Genomic DNA, 27,608 nt, shown 5'->3' on the forward strand with positions numbered 1-27,608 from the left:
AGGTCATTGTCCCCATTCAAAGTGGAGTCATAGGCAACATGTAGAGGCCAATACACCTGCTTGCATAAGAGAACAATTCTTTTAGCTGTTGAACATGTAGCTTTTATAGCCAAACACTCTAGATTCGAGCCCTGTTGTCAAGAAGCCAACACAGGGTGCTTTACATTATAGTATCTCTGTACAGTAAGAGTTACCACAGCTTCCAGGATCCTATATTGCTGCTTTTAAATATCACCATGTCAACTAAAACTCTACAAGGGGTTGCTGTGTTTCTCAAGGGGTTAGGAAGTCCATACTTTATGGAACTAATTATGTCTTTTTTCCTGCCATTGGTACACAGTGAAATACAAATTAGAAATGGCACCATGCACAAAATTGCACTTTTGGGTTTTTAAGCCACTGATTATTTCTCAAGCCTTGTCATCCTTCCAGATAAGCAATGTGACATCCTCTTCTTTAAAGTTTAGCTAGCATATAGTGATCATTTGTGACTACACAAAGGGCAGATTGTTGTTCCTATAACAATGCAGTGAAAAAACTAAAGGATGACTTACATGGACTTCCAAGTCCATATAAGCCTTTCTTGTTTATCCCCATATCACTTCACATTTGAGGTACAAGCTTGCTAAAAAGGTTCACTCCTTTTAAAGCAAGAGAGGAGCTTAAAGAATGTATAGGCTTTACTTGCAAGACCAGGAGATTAAAGCTCAGGAACTCAAGGAAGGATTTTCAAAACAGCTCAGCTTTGGCACAACTCTGCTTTTAACACAGCGGTGATAAGACTCCCATTGTCTACAAAGTGGGAAGTGCTCCTATTTCACTTGGAGAAAGAGGGTCGGCAGCACGCGATTTAAAAATGCCCAGCAGTTTTGAAGTCTCTGGTACCAGGAAAACATGTTTTACCACTTCTTACACAGCCAGCAGGTTGGGAAATCTGGATTTGGGAGAGCTGCCTTGTTTTAAACATGAAAGCTCGTAGCCTCACTGAAACACCTACCTTAAGAAGATGGAACACCGAGTTGCCCTTCAACTACTGAGACATCATAAAATCCTGAGAGCCAGCAACTCTAACAGGGGACTGTGGCAGTTCACAGCAGCTTGTCCTCTTTTTTTATCAGTCTTCTCTAGGCTGATTCCTATTGCTATGCTTCAGGAGAAAACACCTCTGTATGATAACAGAGTATGACATTATGTTTTGTCCCTTATATTCTTCTTGGGTAGAGACAAACTAAATGAAAAGATTGGAAAAAAAATGTCCTTATCCTCTGTGTCCTTATGTGACAAAGTTTTGCCTCTCGTTTTCCAGCCCAGCAACTTCCTGGGCTCAACCAACTCTACCCATTGCTGAGCATCTAGGAAAAGAGATGCAGAAAAACTGAGAAAGAACAGCAGAGCACTGTGAGCAGCAAGTGATTTTATACTGTAGCCAACTGCAGGGGTGGTGGAAGTCTTTCAGTTGCAGTGTGGTGAAGAGAAGATCAAACAGAAATTGGTAGGAACAATATTTTTCTATTCCCAGCTCTGCATCCTATTACAAAAGATGGGAGACCTCGACCAGCATAAAAAGATGTAATAATTGGAAGAGTTTCTGCTCCTGGAAAAGCTCCAAGTTAACTGACTTGGGGGGGAAAGATAATAAAAGAAGCTTATTTGTTTTGATATGTTAATTATTCTATCCAGTTTCTGTTGAAGATCAAAGACAAAATTCTGGTGCAGAAAGACTAGTGGACAAGAAAGCTCACCAGAGCACAGGAACTATAAGACAGAAACAATTCTTTTAAATTGCAAAATTGGGTAGTGTAGTGGGGCAGCAGACCAAATGCTAAGATCAATTTGCACCAGGCCAAGGCACACTTTTTGCTCTCTACCACAGGCCTAGCTGTACCTTCTGCATTTGCTCTCTGGATGGCAAGCACATAGGAAGGAGAAACACAGGAAGATGGCAAGGCATTACAGAGGCCCTCCAAGGAGTCCACCAGATGCAGAGGCTTCCCTCTGACCTCAAAAATGCCAGAGAGACTGCATCTGCTGGTTCAGTATCAGTGATGGGAGATCAGTCCACAGTTACAATTAAGGATGTACTGGCAGATGCAAATGACTCTGTGGAGCTTTATGTATGCCCTCCTTCTTCAGAATAGATGAACATAGGCACCCATGAAGAGCCCTAACAGATGCAACAGAGATTCTTTACAGGCACCCAAGGTCCACCCATACCAATAAATTTGAAAGAGCAGACAGCTCTAGATAATATACTCTGCACCATCAGAAACATGGAAGCCACCACAGAGGGTGGTCCATAAGCTTGGGTCAAATAATATTCGTGCTCTCTTGTTGCCACATAGTAACTTCTGGGTACCTCGAATTCCCGAATGAAAGTTTTGCTTTCTTCTCTGTGCTGTTTTCCCTGTGCCATGTCCAACCACCTGATCAACCCTTACAGTTTCTTATTGGTTTGCTTAAAATGAAATGAGCCTAAGGCTGTGCTTGGTTTCTGAATATTTCATTTGATCATGCTGTACTTCAAATATGACATCCCTTCAATGACATTGGACCTCAGCAGCTCTGCTGGAGCTCTAGCACACAGAGAGGACAGATGCACTGCCTCCTGTATTTTCAAAGGAATTATTCCTCTCCTTTCACTGAGAATTATGCAGGAAGCTCAGCAGAACCTTCATATATACTGCTGAGACCTTTAATTATAAGTTTCTAGTAGGCATCCAGTTACTATACTGTATCACCCAAACACAAAGTAAGAGAACTTGGTGCCCCTTTGTCCTCTTCATACAAAATCACTTTAAGTGCTTAAATTAACATTGTATGTCTGCCCTTGAAGGAATCCTTTATATTTAACCTTGAGTTGTGTGCATTCCCACTATTGTCTGTGCAAGCCTCTTGTTCTCACCCTAAGCACAGCCCTGCTTAGCTTTCCCCATTAAATTAAATAGGTATCCTATCCATGTGATATGGGATTCTTTTAGCTTGTCCTCAACTGGAAGTAAAAGAAGTCTACTGTACCTCATGTTGCATGGGGTTAGAGACTAAATTTTTGCTTTGATTCATTACCATTATGAAATCAAGACCATTCCAGAATGAAATCAGTGTGAATTCATTAAGACTAAATCTTGATCTTGCCTTGCAGGGCATATGGGCAAAAAGAAAACAGCAAATGGAGTGACCTTTGCTTTGGTAGCTCTCAGCAACAGGTCTGACTGGAAATACCACAACTTCAACTTTGCATATATACTCTGGTGGGAAGATGAAAGTCCATATACTTAGAGAAGGTGACTGTGGACAAGGACTTAGAAGCTGCCAAGCATGACAGCAGCAGGACCTGCAGTTCAAGGGGATCAGGTGGGAAAGGTATGATTGCTTTTTGCTACCTAAACAGCCCTCTGAACAAAAAGCATATGATCTACCAGGTGGCAAACAGCATGTACTCAGTGTTACTATCCTAAACATTGCTGCTACACAGTAAAGACTGGCTTTATGAAATATGTCACTCAGAAATACGACTTTAGCCTAGATAGCCAAGCTAGCATAAGTCCTCCTATGGGTTCATCTGTGCTGATACAGACACTTTCGTATTGCTACATTTGTGTTTCCCTATGGAAAAACAGGTTAGAAATACAGTTAAATTAGCTAGGTCAGTTTAGGCAATACCTGGGATGTTGTCAAAATTTTCCTGTGACAAACCAAGAGCTAAAAACACAAGATGAAAGAGAAGCAAAGTGACATGCCAGATGTTATTGAGTATTTCAGTGACAGAAGCAAGAATAAGCTTGAATTCTCAAGTTTCATGACTGTCTACCCATCACTGGCAGAGTCCAATACCTCCATTTTTTAATTTTTTTTTCCTGTCAGACTAGATTCTTTTAAATGGTCCACATATGGAAGATGTGATGTTTCATTTCAAAGGTACTTGTTTGAATATAGTTGATGTTGCATGGGATTTCTGATTTAGTGGAGTGATACAAAATATACTGAAGAAATAATAAAAGTGTACATTACGCTTAGTAAAATATTGCATTTGTAATACACAGCCCAGTCACAATACCAACGTGATCCCCACCACTGGTCTCTGTAATATGCCAACTGTCATGACACCAGGCATTCCCAATAACCAGGAAGCGATACATGGGTTGAAGCCAGCTCAGTCCTGTTCAACTCTTCTGAATTGTTTTTCTAGTTGTTTAATTTTTTTACTGTATGTTGGGCTAAGCCACAGATTCACTCCTCCCCATTCCCCCCTGGCCCTTCCCCTCACCTCTGACTGTGCTGGTCCCCTACAGGGAAACAGTCCCTTTCAAGGAGGTTAGGGAGAAACATACACACCACCTATTCATCCACTCAGCTGTTGATAGTTATTTAACTAAACCAAAGGCCACCTTATGGTAACTTTTGTGTTGACATGAAGCCAGCTTTCTTAGCAACAGTTGTGGTCAGTCACACCTAGCTGACCTGTGGTCCGTGAGCTTCATAGACATGTTGGCCTTGACCAGCTCCACTGAGCCTTCTTCTGTTGTAGGGGTTTACTGATTAGACACAATCGTGTGTGTCTAATTTTGTGCACCTCATTGTTAAGGCTCTGCCCCAGAAGTGGGTGAGCATTGTCCTGGTCTTCAGGATTTTCCCAGTATGATATGCTGGAAAGGTGGGATTCTGAAAGGGCAGAGATCAGGAGCGCTTTCCTCTACTTCAGACAGCATGGGCAGTTCAGATAGGGCTTACAGACTGAATTATCACAATAACAGATCACGAAAAACATGTTCTGGATGAAGTTAATCTCAGGCTATAGATACATTTATCCTCCTTTTGAACCCAACATCCCCTTTCTCTCTCTCCATAAACCAGACAGAGCTAAAGCCTATGGCAGTTACCTTCACTTAATCAGTAGCTCATACATCTTATGAAGAGGAATGAGACAATCAGTCACAGACATGACCAAGGCCAAGAAAAAGAAATAGTTTTAAATGTCAAAGAGGACTTCCAATAAGCTCCTGGTAGCTGGAGTGAAGAAAGCTGAAATTCTAGGAGAACATACACACAATACCTGCAGCTTTCAAGAAAAATGATGGGGAAGTCAAAGTACAGTGAAAAATAAGCAAAGACATCAAGAATAACTTCGGGGGAGACAGAGGTCTAGGGACAAAGAAAACAAACAGAAAACATGTCTCTTATCTTTTCCAATTTCCAGACCCAGTGAGAAACTGCCTCTGCCTTGAAGGCAGCAACAATCACTTTAACAGCAAATAGCAAAAGGGTTAACATTGAAGAACTCAGAGTTAAACCAAACTTTCAGGAGCTCTTTGCAAAGGCGTACAGCTACAGTAGTACTGTGGCTCACATACACTAATCAGAGATCTTCATTTGTGTAGGACAAAGGGTTGGGCTTAAGAAACACCAAAGAGCAAGAAACTATAGAAGAGACCTAAAAAAAAAAAGTCACACTGCAAGATGCAGAAATTACATTAAAATCCAAAATGCTACTATCAGCAACCAAAGCTAGCAGCTAAGAGCACTTATATCTAACTTTCTTTTAGAGCAGACTTGATTCATATGCTAGATTCATATTCACTGAGTTAATTCAGACATGACCTCCTTTGTATCAAATAGGATCCTATAAGTGTATTTCACTTACTTGGTGGTGTCAGAGAAAGAAGGAAGATCTTAGATTAGTCCAATCATCTGGAAATCCACAGGAGACACAGAGCTGGTTAGGAAGCAGTCACATGTTTTAGAGACCAAGGAGCTTTTTCCTTATGAGACCGTTGTTCTCAGCATTAGTACAGACCTTATATTGTGTTAGGTACTTGTGTGAGAGCTAATCACACAATTCCTTCTGCCACTGGGATCACCAGCTGATCATTAGTAGGTTCAGGTGAAGCAATCAACTGGGGCAAAGCCTTAGCTGAATCATGGCCTTTGAAAGGTCTGGAAGGAACCTAATTTAACTTATTTATAATGCAGGACCACCTGAGAGGAGGTAAAAAGAAAAAATCACAGGAAATAAGATTTCATCAATTCTACTTCTTACAATTTACACATCCACAAATAAGAATTTCAGTGAAGGTCTGATGAAATGCTATCTGGATAACCTCTAGGCAAAAGGGCTCTGCTAGAAGTACCCAGATCCTTAAGGGCTCCATTTGTTTGGTTTTGAGTTGAAATGACCTGAAATTAATTTCCTTTTTACATTCTTGAAAAACTTCATTCTATATTCCAAGAGGAAATATTGCCAGTTTGGGAAAGAGACTGCATCTTCCAGGCATAACAACAGGATGAACTGTTGGGAGCTCAGCCTTTGGGAACTGAGCATGTGTAAAAGCAGCATTCCCAGCCTCCAGGTCCATCTGCACGTACTTTTGCTCACAGCTCCATGGGGAAGCTTCAGACCTGCTCAAAAACTCATAAAAGAAGTGGTTTACTCCCACTTTCTACTTTTAATGGATTCATTTCATTTGACTAATTTTGTTTCATTTGACTAATTTTGTTTCATGTTTATTCATTTCATTCCTGCTACTCCTTGTTGGGTGAATTTCTTCCAAAAGTTAAGTGTTATCAGTATTTTTTCGGGAAGGGGAAATTTTGTCTGCTATTGCAGCATTTCCCAGATCCTACTGCTCAAAATCAAGCATCAGTATTTTTATTAATAAAAACACAGCTTAATCCAAAAGTTAGCCATTCCATTAGGAGAAATTAGAACATGATTTTGGCATTACTAGAACAGAACTATAGGTAAAAATCTTATCTGTATAAAGAGCAATAAATTATGGAATTACATCACTGCCATCACAGAGTTAATTTCACACTATGTTGACTGGTGTATCCAGAGATTAACTATTTTCTCATTTCCTCTATTTTACAGAGACTCAAGCTACACGTCTTAGGGGTTTTACAAGGAAACAGAAGAAATAAGTACGACTAGGAATAATATCAGTTCCTGAGAGCTGGACATGACTAAAATTCTTGATCAAGAACTAGAACTTAAATTGTTTGTGATACTTGAGCTGGACCTAAGTTGCAGAATGTGAAAAGCACGTGTAAAACCATGTTGAAGAAAGTAAAAGGAAAATGACCATGAGATGAAAGGGAGGACAAAACCAGCATCCTAGTAGCAGGTGACATTCACATACAGTACATCACCCGCTTTTTTCCTTCAAGCTGTCCCAATAATACACACAAAAATGACTACAACAGAAACTCAAGATTAGAAACACACGTCCCATTGCCTTCCTCACTTTGAACACTGCGACATACAGAGATCACAGCATAAAAGTTTTTCCCTGCCCTCTTGTTACAGGGTCTGCATTGAAGTGCTGTCTTCTGTGGACTCAGTGCGTGGCATTGCTGCACCGATCAGCACAACACCCTGTGGGTTAATGCACAGGAACTCCCACGCTAAGCCCTCCCTGTTTCAGCTCCCGATGTCAATGTACAACAGAGCCATCTCATTTCATCTAAACTTGAGTTGCTCCACGAGTGGATGAACAACATAAAGCCCTGAGCTGGGTCTGAACTAAGTCTCACACTTTTGAAATTCTTTGGAGTTTCCAAAACTCTCTGATGGATTGAGATCTCTAACTTTCCTGAATGGCTTCCATAATAGCCATACAGAGACTGAAGTCCAATTTTAATGCAGTCTACTTTATGTGAGGGCAAACATTTAAAGCAACTTTTTTTGTCTGGTTGATTGTAATTTTCAACACTGAAGAGGCATGCCACACCTCAATGCATTTGCCAGTTCTACTTCAGTGTACGTAGCTCAGAGATGAGGTGTTAAAACATCATCAATGGGGAAATAAGTATTACTTATATATTAAGATTGAATGGTTTTGACTTCAGAGAGAAAAATACAGCCATAATAAAAAATCTGCTTTCAAATGTTGCAATATGACTAAGATTTCTGAGGTCACAATGGCCCTTCCCACAATAATTACTTTCTGCTCTCATCTGGAGGGAAAAGTAATTGATTTATGGCACAAGATAAAGAGGGTTCTAGCATATATGCTATTTTATATTGTGAGTACTTAGCATACCTTTATGGCAACTTTGTGCTCAGCAGTTCAACTACTTTTGTACATCCATGCAAAATAACACAATTATCTTTGGAGGCAAAAGCAAACTGTCAGGTAAAGCAAGGGAAGCAAGGAAGCTGCTATTAATTTTTATGATAAAAAAAAGCACTTAACCAATATATTTGATTATTCAATTCAGATTGGAAATTCCTCCTTGGAAACCATTGCTGCCAGTAATCCTTTTAATTAATAGTATCCAGAATCCCATAATTTCTTTGTTCCACACCTTAAATCAAATGAACACTTATATATTGTGTTTCTTTCACAGCATGTTAACTTTTCAGGCTGGTGCTTCAAAAGAATCCATACATGATGAGCACTACCCTAAGAAAAGCAACAGATCATGTTTTAAAGTCAATCTTGAAGCTACAGTGTGGAATGAATTTAGCATCCCCTGGATGTCAAGGGATGGTCTGTATTTTATTTGTATCTAGGATGTGTGTTATTTCAAAACTAGATCTCATTACTGATTTTATTAGGATAATTTTGCAGGTTTTTAAAGGGGATGGCTCTTTTCCCAGTATTATTATTATTATTCAGCGCCTTCTGGTAGCTGATAGAGGGAGCTGTTATCACAAAATGTCAAATGTCAATAATGCAGAGACAATGTCCATTATCTCTCTCACTTCCACTGCAGGACAGTGGAAAATCCAACAAGTTTAGTGCTCAGTCAGGACTGGGAAGTGCAGGAAATACTGAAGGTAGTTGCATGAAAGGCAGCAGTGAGATTGGCATGATGAGAGAGATGTTTTGCAGTGAAGTGGAACAGGCTGAAGTGATGCTTGAAAACCACGAGAAATATCCTGTCTAATTAGTGTGGCTGTGCAAATGATGTAATGAGGCATTTGAGAATGAAATTGAACAGCAGTTGGATAAAAGACTAATAAACATCATGTCTGTCATCTATCAAAGGCCCAAGAGACGGCTGCACAAGACATTTATGTTGTCATATGCATCAGAAATGTCCAGATATGGAAATACACACTGACATAGGATGCTGGAGTAACCAGTTGTAGGGAATATCTGAGCAGCAGCAAAGTGGAAAGCTGAGAATGGGGCAGGGTCCCATAGCACCTAGAAATCCAGCAGTCCCTGAGACAACAGTAGTTACCAATGTGACAGAGCCCATCTGTGGACAGCAGCCTATGATGGTAAATTAAACCGTGAGACAATTTAGCCATTTAGGGGTACAGCTGAATCAGCAAGGATTACATAAAGTTCCTATATCTGCATTTCACATAGGACCACACTGCTGGGGGCTTGGAAATCCAGCTGCCACTTTGGTGTCAGCTTACAGCATGGCTGGTATCCAGCTTTATTTCCACTGCCTTAAGTATGTTCTCTTACTAGCCTAGATTACTATTTTCATCTCAGGTACCAAAGATCAGAAACTGCCTCATCTCCTCCTTCTCCTCCTTCAATATATCCCTTTTGTTTTGAGATATTATTAAAATTGCAGAGGGCTATTTCCACTTTCAGAGTTTGTTTCAGGTTGTCTGGAATCTTGGGAAGAAATAATTTGCTTATTTATATGCTGATTTTTTTAAGGCTTCCAGTACAGACACGAGAGCTATAGCTCCTCAAAGTTGAACTGAAATAGCAGTGTAATCCCATGACTCCACAAGCTGGGGCTATATACATCAAACTTGAGCCTCACCCCTGGGATATAAGCGTGGCTCAGGATTCAAGTTTTCAAAAAGTGTCTTACAGCAAATGCACAATTAAAGACAGTGAGGGATAACGGATGAGATCTGCACAGAGGTAGCTCAATGAGGAAATTGTAAATTGCTGCTCTGCAGAAATTTCAAAGTGGTAAGGGTGTCATCATTCATTCACTAGCTAAAAGCCATGGCCAAAAGCTGACAAACAGCATCATCCTATTGCTCTGCTAGTTCTGCAAGTCAAAACAGATAGTGAGTTATTTGGTGAGGGAGGGAATATCACTATTAATATTAAATAAATTACAGTAACACCTCTGTTAGAATTCAGCCGATGGGCAATGACCAGACCTAGCTGCAGTGATTAAAAGACCTCATTCATATCTAATGATCACATACAGTAATAATCTCATTGTAAAAGGCAATCAGACACTTGTTCACTCTTCTTATCTCTTCTCCACATTTGTAGTTACTAACAAAGGATCCACCTTTGATCATCTTTTCCTGTGCTGCTCTTTAAGTCATTTCATTAAAGGGCCAGAGTTTCCTGGATTAATGGCCATTTGTCACTTCCCCAAATCAATCTCGCCCAGAGTCTGCCGAGACCTTACAAACATTTCCTCAAGAGTTTTTTTCAGAATTACAGAAGTTACAGTGCTGTGCTCAGATGAAGAGGTTTTAGTAAAAAAAAAAAAATTGCCAGAGAAGCTGTTGGGTTTTTTTAAAGGTATGGAAATGTTAATTTTTATTTCAATTTTTATTTTAAAAAAAGAAATATATATATGTTGATTGACTCCATTTCTTTCTGCATGTCCAAGAGGTCTTAATTCATTCAACTTTCCAATATGATTATTTCTCTTGAATTGCCTCTGGACCCTGGGCTCAGCCCATCTGTTACTCTTGAGCTCTTCACTATCTTATTTCATTTATGTCTAACACATCTGCTTTTCGGGCTCAAGCCTGACCTGTAGACTTCTTTTGAAAGAGCCCAGTATTTTAATAAAATCAGTGCCATGCGAAAATCTTTCTTCATGGGGAAGACTGCCACCTCTGCTGTCTCAGGGAAGCACAGCCATTCTAATTTGTAAAGGAAATTCAGTCCTTCATACCAGTGGAGAGTTGAATTCAGTGGCAGAGGTTTTCTTCAGCATTCAGATTTACCTGAGGGCTGGTACTACTGCCAACCTAATGATGAGGGTCAATTTCAATATTTAGCAGGGATATGGATTTTGAATTGTTTTGGTTTGGTTTTTTCTTCTCCAGACAGAAACAACTTTCCAGTCCTTCATTGGCACATGATGGTGGGGAGTGGGATAATAACTGGTCCATCTCCATCCTATGCCAAGATTTTTTCCCTTGCAACTCCTGCACATTTGCTAAGAGGTATAACAAATTTAACACAAACTACACAGAGATCTCTTACCCTTTTCAACCAAGCCATGCATTCTTACCCAGCAGGTGTAGTTTACTCCATTTTTCAGTGGTGGTATGGAGATGAAAAGACACTAAAGATTCACTAATTGTGTCTTAGCTCTTGCACACCTACCACAAGACATATGTCACTGGATTTTCACAGTGCTTTTTAGGCAGGCAATTGCTTTGCACATGGATTTGCAGAGCTGCTAATGTGTTAGTTATTAGGATAACACTAGAGGCCTGACTGAGGCTCTCTAAATGTTAATTCCAGAGCTGCTAGACTGTGATGGTATCAGCTAAGAGCCTTAGCAGGCCTTCTTCCTAAGCAATTGAGGTCTAGGCAGAAACATATGCTGGGCCATCCACCATCCTGGGCCATTCGCCATCCAGCTGAAGCTCCCAAAAGTGAGAGGTATTTCTCATCTCTCTAGATCAAGCTTGCTGTGTAGTTTGGACGGGGTGGGTGAAGAGGCAGCCTTGGTTTGAGGTTTCAGATCATGACAGATTATTCCTGTTGCTAACCGGGGTAGAAGAACGCATGCTGCTGCTAGCAAGCAGTACTGGGATATCACAATTTGACCTGCTCCCAGCAGCCCTCTTTGGTAAGCCTGTGCCAGAGTGGAACCCATATACCCATCTCACATTTAATGTAAACTGATCTTGCTGAAAAGTGAGGGTGTTGGGGTTTGCTCGTGCTCAGCCTCAGTACTGTGCAAGCCACAACACTACATTCCGGTCATCTAATTAGATACCTCCATCAAACACAACTACAATTTGTAAATGTGATTGCATTACTTTGATTTTTACTGTTTTAATAGTAATTCACCTAAGTGACTTGCATTCAATTGAGAGGTGTATACAGGTCACGCTTCATTCAATTGGGGCGGTTCAGTTCGATCAGCACTCAATTCTCTTCGAGGAAACCTTCCAGAATTAGGCTGGCCAGAACGGGCAAGATGAAATTGTGATAACAAAAGACAGCGTTTTTGAAAAAGGTCTGAAATGCTGGACTGATAAGACAGAAGGCAGCAGAGAGCTGAGGAATCAAGCCTCGTAACAGCCCTTCTTAAACCAACAGTGATGTAGCTACCATGCATCTTATTGAAACAATAAAAGCTATTTTATACGGATCCAAAAAAACAAGGGATCCAAGGAAATGTTTCTCCCAGCTGAGTGGGCATTTCCCAGGACTTATTGGTTTTATTACCTCATCTGTGCCCTTAGCTGTCAGCACAGTAGTGCTGAAAGCTCCCCATTTAAAGCAGGCCATAGAAAACAGAGATTTACCATCTATCCAAAGCTTGTATAAATTTACTGTGGGCACAAGCTCAACAAAAGCTTATAAAAGAGGTACCTGTGGCTTCCAAATTAAGCCCATTTTCTCTAATTAGCCTCCTTCTTCACAATTTTCCTTTTTCCTTCACTCTTAAAACAGAAAAAAAAAGAAGGAATTGCAATACCGTGAAGGCCATAAAATCCATGTGCTTATACAGAGCAGGCACTTGACACGTTAAAATTTAGCTGGAAAAGAAGTACAAACTTCTACTTCAACTGCAAAATGGACAAGGGAAATCAAGCATTCAGGCTGACTTGGATGTGGTCGTGAGAAACCTTATACATTTGCCTGGCACTAATTTCCATCTGGTTATATTCCGAAAGAGTTTGTCCTCTCCTTGGAAGTTAATTCCAAGCATAATTGTTCATTGTTTACAAGCCAGTTTCTTTTACCTCCTGCTGACAGAGCAAAACCTCATTTCATCTTTTAATCTGATAGAAGTCTTACTGAAAGCAACCAGCACAGAACTAGTTTCTGGCAAATGCGGTCCTTGCTCTTAGATTATCATTGCAAAGAGCAGGGAGAGGTAATTTGTTTGTTAATGTTAAGCAACTGCAAATAAAAGACTTCTCCTAGGACTAGTCTGTAACAAAGGAGCTCTAAGATAATAATTTTAATAAGTAGCTTAGGAGGAGTGAATCACTCTAGTAATTAGAAATTGGCTACAGAGCAAAGAATGTGGCTCGTGTGCCCTGTACTGGGCTCAGATTAAATCTTGACCCTCCATAAACTCAGTTCATCTAGCCCAGGTTTAAGCTCTCTCTACAGCACTAGAAGAGTTGTGTACAGAGAGTGCAAGGTGAAAATCCTCAGTTAACTTTGGCGCTCCAGTGGGATTCATAAGGCCAAAGAGCATTTCAGCTCTCCCATCCCCCTGTCACACAGTCAAAGGATACCTGCTGCAACTTCCCTCGGGAGCATGAAGCATAAGCTGGGCAGAAAGCCACAGACTGTGACTGTGACTAAGCAGTAGAAGTATCCCATCCTTCCTTTTCAGCAACTTAAAATTTCAACCAGTTCTCCTGGAAGACAGTGATACTCAGGGATAAGAAAGCTAGTGGGTGCGGAAAAGAAATTGTCTTTCCTAAGAGGTGGAACAAGCCAAGGAGTCTGTAGTTTCTAAATGGGCGGCCACGTTTTCAGATCCAAATTAAAGGGCCTAATTACAAGTACTTCAGATCTAAACAGTGGCCCAAGATCTGCACTGGAATTACACCTGTGTTTTATTTAGCTGAACAGGAGGAAAGCTTCTCTAGAAACAGTAGGCCAGTGCCTTAGACAGATTCTGCCTATGGTAAGGATTTGATAGGGAAAGTTTCCCTTTGTCCTCTTGGCTAGTAGATTTGTATATGCTTATATGAAAAATTGCCTCGTGCTGGGCACACACTGTTGTTTGCCTCAAAGGAAGGGTGGGCATGGACATAGCACTGGGACCTATTTGCACATCAGTTCTTAGCAGAAGCTCTGCTGTCTGGAAAGGTTACAGCCCTTCACCTACACTCCTTCTCCCCATTGGGACAGCCACTGCTGCTCCCTGCTGTGGATTACCCACTTCCAGACCTGCCAACTGAGCCACTCAGATGAGATGAGTATTCCCTGGCCAGTCTCAGAAAAGACAATACTGCAGCTAGGCACAGTTTGAGTAACCACTAACCACTAACCACTAACCACTAACCATAGCAATTGCTAACCATATTGCTCCTGGCTGAAGCAGGGCAGAAGATATAGTGATGTCCAGGTGGGAGAAGACATTAAACAGGGCAGGCTGTGATCTCTGTACAGCACGTGCAGCCCAAGGAGCCTACCCAAAAACACTCTCAATCAGCCTGCGTGCATTTGCCTCCATAAATCAGTGAAAATATGTTGTGCTTTCAAATAGTCCTGTATCCTGACTTAATTGCAAGAGGGGAAAAATAACTCCAACCAGAAGGACAGGTATCTGAATCACTCACAACTTACAGCCTGCAGGGATGAGCCTGGATAACGAGGGAGGCTCTTTCTGCTTCTAATGCACATTGATCTATTCACTGCATGCTGAAAATCTTCAGGCTTTTATTCTGTACCAACAAACAGTGAAGTCATTTAGGTTGTACCAGATATTTACCCCCTCCCTGTCTCTCCTCAGAGTCATGAATAGTGTTATGAATGCAAAGAAAATATCTGTGAAAAACGAAAGATCTCACAATCAGTGAAACCCAAACTGAGCTGAACTTAATAGAGCAAGCCTGGAAAATCTCCAGTAACCAGTTCTCCATAAAAGTATCATGCAGAGGCAACATGCACGTAATACAATATTTGAGCTGGCTTGTTTGTTTGTTTTAGCAAAGAGAGTTATTATCAAATTACTTTGAAATGTTTACACTAAAGATGAGGTTTCTCTCTATTTATTTGATGTTCGCAAAACATGGTCATTTTTTATCTTCACATGGAGATCTTGATTTGTACCTGGATCCAAAGCTAACTACGTTAACGCAAAAAAAATTCAGTGAAGGTGACAATAGCAATCAATTCCTTCAAAATAGCTGGAGAAATTAAGGACTATTAAGGCATGGAAATGATGGATCAGATAGGATTTAAGTGATCATCTAGGAGTTGCTAAGCCTAATTTAAACACAGGAAGAATATCACGTTTCATCAGTTTCCATCTTCAAATTTAAGAGCTTCTCAAGTCCTCATTTATACCTGAAGTGTCACTGGCACATACATTAAAACTGACAAAATCCATTTACTGCAGCAAGCTGTTCATCTCCTTATTTTCTCCAATCATGCTAATTTTCCTTCAGTGTTCTTTGTTTATGAAAAAAGAAACAAACAAGCACTTTGTGTTTATTAGTCTGAAGTTCTCCTACAAACATTTATGTGCATTTAGGAACTGCACTTCTGATCATTTCTGGCATTCAGTTCAACTGTTCTGTAAAATTCCCAGCATATCTCATCCTCTGGACACTGCTCCTCCCTATCTCACAAAAAACCCCAAACCACCAACCTTGCAAAACAACCTGTCCTCAATAAACACATTTCTTTAAGGGATGCTCAAACTCGCCTGAAAGCTGCGGCCACCTGAAGTATAAACAAAAAATTAAATGAGAGCTTTTTCTGAGGCTCCCAGGCATTACTGTTCAAGGAAAGTCATGCATCCTTTCTCACCCTCCCTTAGATATGGGAAGAAGACCCACACTTTTTCCAGCATTCTCTTTTTTATCCTGATTTTTTTCCCTCAGAAAAGCAGACCTTCCTCTGCTCCTGTCTGGGAAGGAAAGACTTGATTCTCCAGTATTTAACAAGGCACTTGCTCCAAAGAAAGCTCAGCACTGGTCCCCTGACTCTACTTGGGCCCCATGTCTTGTGAAACCACTATCCTAAGGCATCTGCCACCTCACTTAAGTGTGTCTGAATCTGACCAGTTTAGATCAGGGAGGGACAGGAGGGAGTCAATCATAGAAAACAATTTCATAGCTGCCTCATATCCTCAACACACAGGCTTAAAAAAAAGGTCTTTTTCAGAGTCTTTCTCTAGAGGGATAGATTATTTTCCCCTCCACATAGGCAGAGTCCCCCAAAGCCATTTACTTTTCAGAGGGTCTGTCAGAGAGGTCAGACCAGCCCAAATTAGCAGGCATATGAAGAAAAGCAAGGAAACTTTAGAAATAATATCAATTCATCACCACATCTCAACCCCCTGACTAGAACAACCACAGCACCTTACAACAGCTGAAATGCTGGTCTGTGTCCCTCACTGTTGTTAATTAGTTGCCCTCCGTTGATTTATGCTTGCTGTCGCCTGCTCCAGTCTAGCCATATTTTCAGTGCTGCTAAGAACACACTCCTGATAAAAAGCTTCAGAAATTCCCTGTGGTAACACAACCCTTTTTCATTCAGCTATCATATCTGCAGGTATAAGTCCCAGTGTTTCTGCACCAGCACCCCACAGCCATTCCTGGCATTCCAGCATCACCTCAGTCCCTTTGCAAGAGCCTACTTTCTTTCTTCTGTTCCTTTCTCCCTGTACCCCCACCATGGCTCGAACTCAGCTGTTTCTTGCAGGGAGACCTGATCATCTCTTCTCTGTCTTTCTTTGCTTTTTCTTCCTTAAGAGGAGGGGCAGTTGGGAAGTCAGCAATCAGATAGACTTGACAATGGTTAATTGACAATTGGAATTTTTCACCCTCAAAGATCTGTAAAGTACTTTAAATATTTGGGGTTTTAATTTATCTCCTGATGCTTGTATTTCTACATGAATTAAAGCCTACAGGGGACCTAAATAGTGGGCATCTGTACCACCCATACATCATACCATGCATTGCTTTGAGCATAGACCTAACTCTGAAGCCTTACACTACACGCTATAGCCTATTATCCGTTCCAGTCAATACCCATGGCTCAAAGCAGTGGTGAATTCCCATTTTCTCTATCACCTCCAGGCTCTGTCTCCTTCATCATAGATCATGGTTCTCCAAAGTGTTCATTTCTGTCTCAGACGCCTGAGCTTGCCCCTTGCTCTCACATCACAAGCCTTGCTGGGGCCTCCCACACTCTCAGACTACGTGTGACCTCTGGGCTCTATCAGTCACATGTGTAGTCTTACAGCAGCATACAGGGGCATACCTCTGCAGTTCCATGCTGATGGGCTGCTTTGGCATTCTGGATGATTCTCAAGCAAGTGGGACAACACCAAGGACAGAGCTTGCTTGCAAAAGTGGTGCTAGTATGGGCCAGTACATGTCATTCACAGGGGGGAAGAAACATGAAACAAACTGAAACAAACAACAACAACAAAAAAAAAACAAAACAAAACAAAAAAAAAAAAAAAAAAAAAAAAAAAAAAAAAAAAAAAACACAAAATGAAGGGATCTTTTTGCCCCTTAATTCTTTTTCTTTTCCCCCCCCCCCTGACAATTTCCTGCCCTTTTTTTTTTTTCCTTATTTTTGGGAGGTTTTTTTGTCCCTCTGCCTTTATGCAGGGTTCTTCTCTTCCTACTGTCTCAGGAACCAAAGCCCACTATGCTCAGTAGATCTATCTCCATGTCTGAAGATAAGCACCAACAGAACCACTCATAAAAGCAGCACCCTGATGAGATGAGATCATTTCACACGTGCCGTTTGTTTCCTGTTATACTGGGGAATTTACAGTGGCTGCTGGCCACTATAAATACTGAACCAGCACGACAGCTTTCTCATATATTTCACTGCAATAGTCATTGCTGCATTTTTATCCTAAGAGTAATTTGATTTGTTGTAATTGATTTGGTTGGGTTTTCATTCCTAATTAACTGTTGTTATGATGGAATGATGCAATCTTTGTTCACAAACCAGAGCCCAGAAGTGAAATTCAGAACAGGGTAATAGTAGCAGAATGGAGGAGCAACTTACCTGCCAGGAGGGCTAAGCAGTGGGTTGGGAAGCCAATTAGTCATGGTGTTGATTGTTGCTGCTTACGTTAGTGGTGTGAGTGGACATGTCCAGTCTTCTCAAGCTTCTGGTCAGCACCCTGCAAAATTCATTTCTTTATAAGACTTAGTAAATAGGACATATATCAATAAGAGCTCCCTAGTAGTGTTTTGGCAGACCCTGCCTTTTGCTAATGATTGGCCAAATCTGCCCATCACTAGATCTAGCAGTGGAAGGCTGAGGCCATGGAGCTTTACAAACACACATGCACTGCCATCTCTGCAAAACCCTCCACTTGCAGTCAAAGCCTCCAACTGCTCATGGACACACACAGGGTAGAAGGAAAGACAGGGTTTTTTGAGAGAACGAACATCCCAGCTGTCCCGCAGGTAGTCTTGATTTACTTTTGGATGCTTAAGGTCAGGAGCAAACACTGAAACACAGTCGAAGTGAGTGCATCTCTCACCACCAGTCTGTCAGTCAGGCCAATGCATTTACCTTTGTTACTTGGAATTTATACTGTTATTTCTCTGCTTGTTTTTTTTTTTCTTCATGAGACCATTGAGAGTGCTTAAAATGTCTTAGCTGGAATCCTTTTCAATTGCTAACCTTAATTTTGGGAATGGACTGAAACTAGAAGTCACACGAATTCCTCCAGAAAACATGAATCATGAGTCTTATTTCAGAGGTGCCTTTTGAAAAAATTGTTGTACAAATCAGAAGGTTCTGTGAGCCCAGACCTGAGATGAAAAGTCTTTATTGGCAGCACTCTAAAACTCTCCTCTGCTTTTGCAATTCTGTTGCAGCTCCTACTGTACTGATACAAGGCATGTTCTGTTAGTTCTTTCCTGGTATTCCTACTTCAATCAGACAATAATAAATGCAAAAACACCTGTGTGTATCACTTGAGAAACCAAAGTAGGTATTATTGATCACAAACAGCACCTAGTTCCCCTGAATTTTTCTTTTGTTTTTTTTTTTTTCCCATGAGGAAACCAGTCAGAGAAAACTATGTGTTCTAATCAAACCAGAAAAAGTGTGTATTTGGCAATGATTTTGACACCCCATGGTTCAAATGCTGTGGTTTGTCATTCTTTTCTGCCAAAAAAACTCTAAGCTAGTTTTTATGATGCACCAAGGTCAGGATGTTCATGATGCCACTGACCTCTCCCCAACACCCAGGAGCCATCAAGGGCGGCTACATAGTTTGAGCCAGGTAATTTGTGTGTCTGAACTTTCCTGTTTAGCCCAGAATTGCAATTTCCAAAAGGCAAAAGTATTTATAAATTAATTTCTTTATGGATTTAAGGCAAAATATTTTTGTTTTCCACTAAAACATTCTAATACACAGTTTTCCACAGTGACGGGGGAAAAAATCCGTGCTGAAAAAAATGAAAACACTTTTACAGTCAGTTCTAATAACTAGCTCTGGGCACAATCTTCCTTTACTTAGAATGAATGATATTATGGAAGGTCTTTTCTCTTTAGTTTCAAACAGATAAGCTGAGCTGAGTTAAGATAAAGGTAAGTTTTCTTCAAATCACAGCCTCCAAGATGTTAACCATTTTTTTCCTTCTATGGAGTTGTCCAGGTGAGGAATAGGCGATTGTCTTTATCTATAACACTAATGGAGTTACAAGGAAGAAGTAGTAACATTAACAAACTATTCAAGCAATGTGTAGTAAGGAGCCCAAACGATGCTTTTTTCTTGGCAAAGTATCTCTTCTCATCTTGGGTTTCAAAATGTGGTGTGATTGTGAAGGAGGCACAGAGTAAATTAATGCAGACACACTTGCTCTGTTTTGGGCCTGAAAAAATGCTGCTTAATTAAAAAGAGGAAACCCTTTCATCTCCAGTGAGAAGCTGATCCTCTCTCTCTTGTATTCGCTCTTATTTCCTTTTGCCCTTCCAATTCCTTTATAACAGATGGCCACACAGGTGTTAACAATATTCCCAGCATGTCCTGTGGCAATACTGAGGAGATCTATATGCTGCTATTAGCATTAATTGGCAACATCGCCCCGATGGACAAGCTATTATCTTCCTAAGCTTTAGTTGTCTCCATCTGAATACTTATCTTTATCCAACTGGTAAAGTCAAGGTTCCACTCTATTGTTTTCTCCCACAGAGGGTGATTTATTGGATAATACGGTTTCAAAGACAATCTCTTCCTAAATTATCCTATCCATTCCATTATTTCTTTTCTATTATCTCGAAAGTCCAAAAGACTAGGTAAAAAAATTAGATGCCAAATTCACTGTAAATTTAGAAACTGAGACTGACATCTCTAAATTCCTTTGATGAGATTTTGTGGTGTCATTCTGTCTTTCCAATTAACTTGGAGTGGTGTAGTGGTGATAAAAAGATTTGGTCAGTATTTGCCTTCCAGGTATTGTGTAAACACAAGTCTCTCTATTTCATCTACACTTACTTTTTGTTGCAGAAGCAATGAATATTTTTTATTTGATAAAGGTCATGCTTACTTCCTTTCCATGCAAAAAAGACACATTCTGTATGTGTGGAAAGTGTCATAACGGAAGAAAAAATAAAATAGTCTGGAACAGGTACTAGTCAAAGATGCTCTTGGGGAAAGCAGTTACATTTATATTATCAGGACAGGCAAGTCTTTAATGCTGTGATAGTGTCATAGCAATTCAAAGCTAAGCTACTTTATAAATATTAAATTCCTAAGGAAATAGAAATTCATGGTGTACTAGTTTCGGAATGTTACTTCCACCTGTCACTTAGATCCTGAACGTATGGTCTCTGAACAGCAAAGGACTTTTCCAATATGAAGATGTAGGCGTCAGGATTTTCCTTGTGGCTATGTATAAGAAGATCCATTTTTTTGTTGCTCTGGTTTTCTCCTGAAGGATATATAAACTGCTTTCCTCTCAGCATCATCCTCTGCTCACAGGAAGTGATCTCTGGCCCTGTTCTGTTGGTGTGTATCTTAATTAACATCTAATACCCAAGTACTAGTAAAAATAAGCAAGAAACATTTCCTGATTATCCAAAGAACTATTTGAGGCCAACACTTTGCTGACTAGCACTCAAGGCCAAAAAACAAACAAATCTTGTCTGGATAGCGTAATAGTGAGCAGGCTGGAGTGGGGATCCTACAACACTGCACCCTTGGCCCTATTCGCTAGACTGTGCTCAAGACAAGCCATTACAGAACAGGCATTAAGGCTGGCATAATGGCAGATCTCTGCAAAAATACCTACAGCACCATCCCAGAGACAGAATCCTACAGAAACATCCTTTAGTCATCACATGCATAGAGTTACTCGTAAAGGGACCTCTGACTTGCCTGACTAGCATGCGAGCACCTGCCTGAAGGTGCTCTTAAAGGCCACACAACATGTGTATTTTTCACTTATGCAGCCTGCAGGAGTAGTTGGTTTTTTCCTACCACACACTCACCCTGAAGGACTGAGTCTATTCAACTACATAGTGCTGAGTGAAACTCTTTTTTTGTTACTGCCTTAAAAGTTGTGAAATACTGCCTCACTGTTTCTTCTTCTGTGAGGTGAGAGCCCTTCTCCACTTTCAGACAACATCTTGCAGAAAGCCAAGAAGAGATCTGTGTGCTCTACATCTTGTAATAACTTGAAATCTTTGCTTCGAACTCACAGCTTTTTCAAGAGCAGGGTCATTGTACTGAACCAGAAGAGAGCAAAGCTCCAAGCTATCAAGCAGAGTACAAGCAGATTAGGAAGAAATGAAATTCATCAATACAGTGCCCTCTTGGTCAAAAGTTCACTAAGAGAAGGGAGCTGTACGATTCACCCATCTCCATTTAATTGGCTTGAAGCTGCTTCCTACCATGCTCAAGTAGATGTGGTGTCAGTGGAAGCCATGCAAAAGAAGAAACTTTTAATTATTTTAAAATGGTCTGCTTCATCTTGGGGAGCTGTGGTTAGGACTTGACAGAGGGAGAGATAAAAAAAGAAAAAGCAAGAATGGGCTAATATTTGCTGGAATAAATCTCTGAATTTGCTTCCCAAACTTTTGTGTCCAGTGTATACTAATGCAAGGGTAAGTTTTTCAGCAGGACACAAGAAGAAATAAAAATGCTGTGAACATTTTTGCAACCATGCATATTTGTGGTTGAATCATTGTGTGATTACTTGGGATTTATTTACATCCTTTTCCTAACTCAAAAAATTGCATCTGTAGAGTGGGAAAAAAACAGGCATCATAAAACTGATCACAAACTGCAAAACAACTAGCTGTATATTGGATATTTGAACCATTAGTTATAAGGCAGAAGTTAGAATGAAATACATGTAATATATCTGAAAACTATTAGTTCTTGAGCAGACATAATCTCTCCTAGATGATGAAAAAACAAACAGCAGCTAAGGCAATTAAACCTGTTTCTCAGCATGAGTAGGTCTGCAATGGACAATATTATTGGCTAGAATCATTTTCATTATCCTCAATCTTCCAAAGTCTGATATGGGAATCAGAGAGGGACATACCCTTTTGCTGAGACACAGTTGCTGTTCTCTGAGCCTTCCCTTCACTGAAAAAGGCTGTGCCTGACAAGGGGTTGCTACTACAGGGCAAAGAGGTATTGGCAGGCTGAGTCCAGGGTGGCAGGGAGAGTCCAGAAGTGACAGAAAGAAAAAAAAATATTTGAAGACACAGAAAGGGACTCTGTGGTTCTTTTTGCAAGCAGAAAACAACAAAAAGCTGCTGGCCAGAAAGGAAACCCTATGCAAGAACACCCTATACAGGGCAGAAATATTTTTATAAATCTTGTTTATTGTTCTCCTTTAAAATGTCACAGTTGCAGCTCCACATCCAACAAAGCCTGGATGCTGAGAATAAAAGCCCTAAGATGTGTCTGGAATCTGCTTTTTTAAACCTGTGGTTCAGGAAGACCCATCTTAGAGATGAGAATATTGTGGAACTGAACACAGACCCATGATACCTTTGCATGGAAAGTATGAAACATTTTACAGCTGCCTCATGCAATGACGAACATCTGTAGATCTTAGCACGGACCATAATGTGTGATAAATGTGTAAATAATTATTGTGAAAAGCCAAAACCAACTTTCATTCTACCATCCTATTAAAAGTGTTTTCCGATGCTGATTTGGCATTCCTCTAAAATATTTTATCAACTCACCGCTCCTGCCACTGTGAAATTAAGCCATAGCTGATACCTTCTGGTAAAACAGAGCTCCAAGTCCTACATTTTCCTAGTACCTATAACCAATAGGCTGTAAAAAGTGTTTGCTGTTGGCCTAATTCACCTCCCACTGGTGCTACAGGGCACTTTATCATTGAGTCCAAAAAAGAGATTGAGACTAGCACAGTGAGCTTCCACAAATCCCATCCTACCTTCGTTTTCAGTCTTATGAAGCAACAGCAGGATCAGAGGGAATGTTTATTGCTAATCAAATATTGATATATTACAATAAAAAAACCTGGCCAATTATGACTATCTGCCTGTTGTGTTTTTCCAGGGCTCCTGTGGTACCTGTGCCTGCTGGGATTTAGTTTAGCACATCAAAGTGTCTGTCAGGATCAGCATTTCTTCATTGTGCTAACAGGATCAGTCGAACAGTAACTGCCCTTCAGCACACATGTGTAGAGCATCCTAGCAAAACATTTCTCATTTAAAAAAAAAAAAAAAAAAGACAAATTTGTGCTGGAAGGTGAAACCAAAATAGGAAAAAAATCATTGATGGCTAGAACCTAAGTAACTTGAGAGAATTAATGAGCACTTGCTATGAAGTCTCTGCAGATTCTTTCTTATGACAAATATCCTCTTTTTAAAACTTGGAAGTTACCTGTAATGTTCCACTTTTCGGCAGCATAATGTAGCCCTGTACCTTCTCAGCTAAATCTCATCTCTGCAAATGTCCCCACACAGACACCTTTAGGCAAGTCCTTCTGTGGTCCACAGACCATCTTGTCCATCCAGATTGTGTAGAAGGTGCTCTCCTCCCTGCAGGCTCACCATCCTGACAACATATTAAGTCGCCAGCTGTGCTGAGGCACCCAGATGGGTCTTAGGGGATCCTGAGGTACATCCAGCTCGATGCCTGAGCTCAGACTCGTAGCTCACATATCTGCTCTGAGCACAAGTGTCCTTTCAAAGACAACCCTGATGACATGCTGGAGTCTGGGCCAAGAACACTCCTTGCCTAATGTGTCAAGTGCAGGATGTCCTTAAGTGCTTACAGAATTAGGACACTGCTTGCTACAAACATGTTTATAACCATCCTGAAAGCTTAACTGCTTGATACTATAAATAACTGGTTTTCTTTTCCCCCGTGACTGTTACTGCATTTCTTTAAGCTTCTCAGTTTAAAATAAACACCGACAAAAACAATGCCTTAGAAGGTGCCAAACTGTACATAAGGGAAAGGCATGTGCAAGAGTGCAAGCTATTCCTGAAAGTCTGACAAACTCACACGATGTTTTCCTTAGTTTAATAATAAATAATCATAGCATTCAAAGCACACGGATTACATTAACAAGGACAGGATGACACACACACACAAAAAAAGATGCTCAGTTTTTTGGCTGCTGAGACTGAGTTACACAAACTATTTGCCAGAACTGACAGCTAGAAAGAAGATGGGATTCATCTTCTTGGATCATGTGGGCCTTTTATCTAATTCCTAACTACTGCAGGTGCCCCTCATATTTCTGCTCTCTTGTTTTGACCCATTTTAGTTGACATGGCTTCTGGAGTTTCACAGTAAGGATCACTGTCAGGTAGATGTAGTGAGAAAAGTCCAGTGATCACAGCTGAGTCAGGACTTTCTAACCCTGAAGAGAACCCTATACCTTGACACAGTTGAGGCCAGAAATCTGAGCAGCAAGGATGGTCTGAGGTAACCCAGTGGTCAGGGACATTCGAAAATCATTAAGCAAGGAGCAAGGCAAGCACACACTCAGAAGCAAGTCTTGGTGAAAAGCAACTATGGAGATTACAATATAACTGAGTCCAAAATAAAAGGTAAACAAGTCATGAGGCAGAACAAGCCTTCAGCAGCAGAAGGCAAGAATAAAAAGGAATCTACAGAAATGCACCTACAACCAAGTAGTGGGTTGAGCAGCTAAGAGAAATCGCTCTTGGCTCTTGACAGGGGAAGTTATGTCAGACTTTCAACAGACAAGAGAGACCACATTTTAGGCTCCCAAGTTCTTTGTTCTCTTAAGTCTTGAGCTATGTAGATCCGGGAATAACCAGAAGGCTTCTGGCCACTTCAGAGTATTATTCATGACAGCAAAAGGATTGACCCATCAGGGTCAGGCTGGGTCACTGGTTGAATTTCAACCCACAGAATTACGTTGCTGTTCCTCTGAGTTTTCACTGAAGGCAAACGCATCACAGTGCACTTGTACCACATCTTCTCACAGCCTTTCCAGTCTCAAAGACCTTGACGGCATCCAGTAGTTGTTGCTCCCAACTCACCTTCCTTTCCTTTTCCTGTTGGCTTATCTTCCAGCTCTGGAAATCGGTGCGGCCATTTTCTTTTGCTCCACACATATGGCTTTGCATTTTGATGGGCAGAAAACCATGCTGGCACTCATGCTGAGTTTGTTTTATTCAGCTGTTTTCCGCTCTCATATGTACAAAAGCTGTTTTTAACTCTCACCTCTCATGCTGATGCTTATATATGCCTCTGCTTTTCTGAGCTATACTTGCTTTATGACCTGCTGCTCAGTCAAAAAGTTGGCAGGTGTTTGCTGCATTTATATGAGGAATATTTCTCTTATCTTCAGCAAAACTGCCCTGGGGATTTTTGTTTGGATTGCACCTATGAAATTATTGTCCCTGTGAAGGAAAAGGGAGAATTTTCACTGGTGCTAGTCTCCTTTTTGGGTCTGGAGTTCTCAGTCGATTTGAGAAGCTAATGAGTGATGAAAGGTACTTGCCTCAACAAAGACCATAAGGTGTGGAGAAGAAGGTTTCAGAGAGGGAGTGACGGAGGCAGGAATAGTTTTGCCTTCAGAGATGAATGCTGAGAGGGATATCATACTCTGACACCGTGCTGGCCACAGCTGGAAAACATTCTGTTGCTTTTTAAATGTGAAAGTAAGTGAATAGTTGTATTTCATAATCACGCACACTTACTTTTTTAACATTGCCAGGAAGACTGTTTGAATATCATAGTGCAGAGGGAGTGTTTGCAATAATCCTGTCTCCTGAAGAGACATGGCCCACAAAGCTCAGGATGGTCTTTGGTGCCAACTGTCCTTTTAGCAAATGAATTCCCATCCGTGGGGGGTGAGGGCTGTGCTGGAGGAATTTCACAGATGGATAAGAAGGTATTTCTCCACTGGAATATAGCTAGATAAAATTTGGTGCAAACTCAGTCTGTCTAACTTAACAAATACCATCTCCTCAACTAGTTTATCACAGTTATCATAGTTAAACATACACGCAGGTGTATACACACACGGTGCTTTGTATATTTTTTAAACATTTTAAATTGCTGAGAACAGAAATAGTACATTAAAGTTCAGATTTTTCAGAGCCTCTAACAGTAACGCTTCCCTGCTGATTTAATACCATTTACACTCATTTGTACGTTCCATGGTTTTATAAAAGAATGTATGAGCACTATTGTTCATTAGATTTAGATAACTCTTTGAATATAAAACTGACCAGACAACAAGCCTGTGCACATTTCATGGTAGGTCTGAAAATCTTGAGCCACAGTGTGGAGCATGACCAAACCCCACAGGAAAATTTTTGCAAAAATGGAATCCCATAGTTTCGGGTTCCCCGCCCCATTCCTCCCAAACAGAATTTAAGCTTTTCCTTCATGCAGCCTTATGGCTACAGCATTCATCTAAGTTGTACAATGTCTCCTTTCTATTCTTTAGTCTGAATCAGGGCAATTTTTCACTCTGCATGACTGCAACTCAGAAGGCAAGGGTCTTTTTTTTTTTTTTTCCCATCTGAGGCTGGTGTGCTAAACCCTATGAGCTTAAGAAAACAGAAATATGTAGAAACATCATGAAAAGCAATACATAGTTCAAAAAAGTCATGATGTGACATGACATTATATTCTCACAGTGACTAACTCAGAAATGTTCCTACTGGTCCCTATATGGTTTAGCTGAAGGCACCTTCTGTAAACGTCAAAGGTGGTCATTGAATTGCTGTAAATCAGGATATCTCCATGCAGATTGTTTATCTAATGCAATGTGTCCCTCTGTTTCTATTGCTTATTAAGCCAGAGGATGAAATGCAGATATTTTGAGGATGGATACACACCCTATATTAAGTATGAGTAGCCCACAAATGCTTGCTTGTGTACCTTATGTATTCACCTAAAGGCAGATTTGTAGTGTCCACTTGGAGTCGACCCAACTTTCAGAAATTTGCCTGGCCATGACTCTCAGCTGGGTTCAGCAGCTACATTCTAAAAGTGTCAAAGTTTTTTGGGGAAAAGACTACACATTCTGCCTTAAAATAAGTTACACAGATGGAAAAATACAGCCCAGGTCTTTCATCATTTGTTCACATTGTACAGACAGGAGTCCTTAGCATGCTGGAACAGAGCTTGGAGTAGCATAGTTTTACAAAGCCAGAGTAAATTAGAAAGAAAATGGATAAAATCCCCTCATAGTTCACTGTTAAAGAATAATCATACGGCATCTGCCTTCATGTCTATAGCTGCATTACAATGAAGGACACAATCAGTCTCTCAAACATATATTGCTGGCATGGCTTATCATTTCTTACCTCTCA

General features: G+C 40.6%; 1 long non-coding RNA gene across 1 annotated transcript; it reads right to left on the bottom strand.

Annotated features, from left to right (window-relative positions):
- Positions 1-5,639: 5,639 nt before the first annotated feature.
- Positions 5,640-22,495, bottom strand: LOC127472001 (uncharacterized). Its single transcript, XR_007904835.1, has 3 exons — positions 22,361-22,495; positions 17,856-17,973; positions 5,640-5,710 (listed from the first exon to the last, which is right to left on the bottom strand). It is a non-coding gene; the product is annotated as an uncharacterized LOC127472001 (long non-coding RNA).
- Positions 22,496-27,608: the final 5,113 nt, after the last annotated feature.

This window comes from Manacus candei, unplaced genomic scaffold (assembly GCF_025592945.1).
Source record: "Manacus candei isolate 608988 ecotype Guabito, Panama unplaced genomic scaffold, ASM2559294v1 h1tg000028l, whole genome shotgun sequence".
In the NCBI taxonomy this organism is placed as follows: domain Eukaryota; kingdom Metazoa; phylum Chordata; class Aves; order Passeriformes; family Pipridae; genus Manacus; species Manacus candei.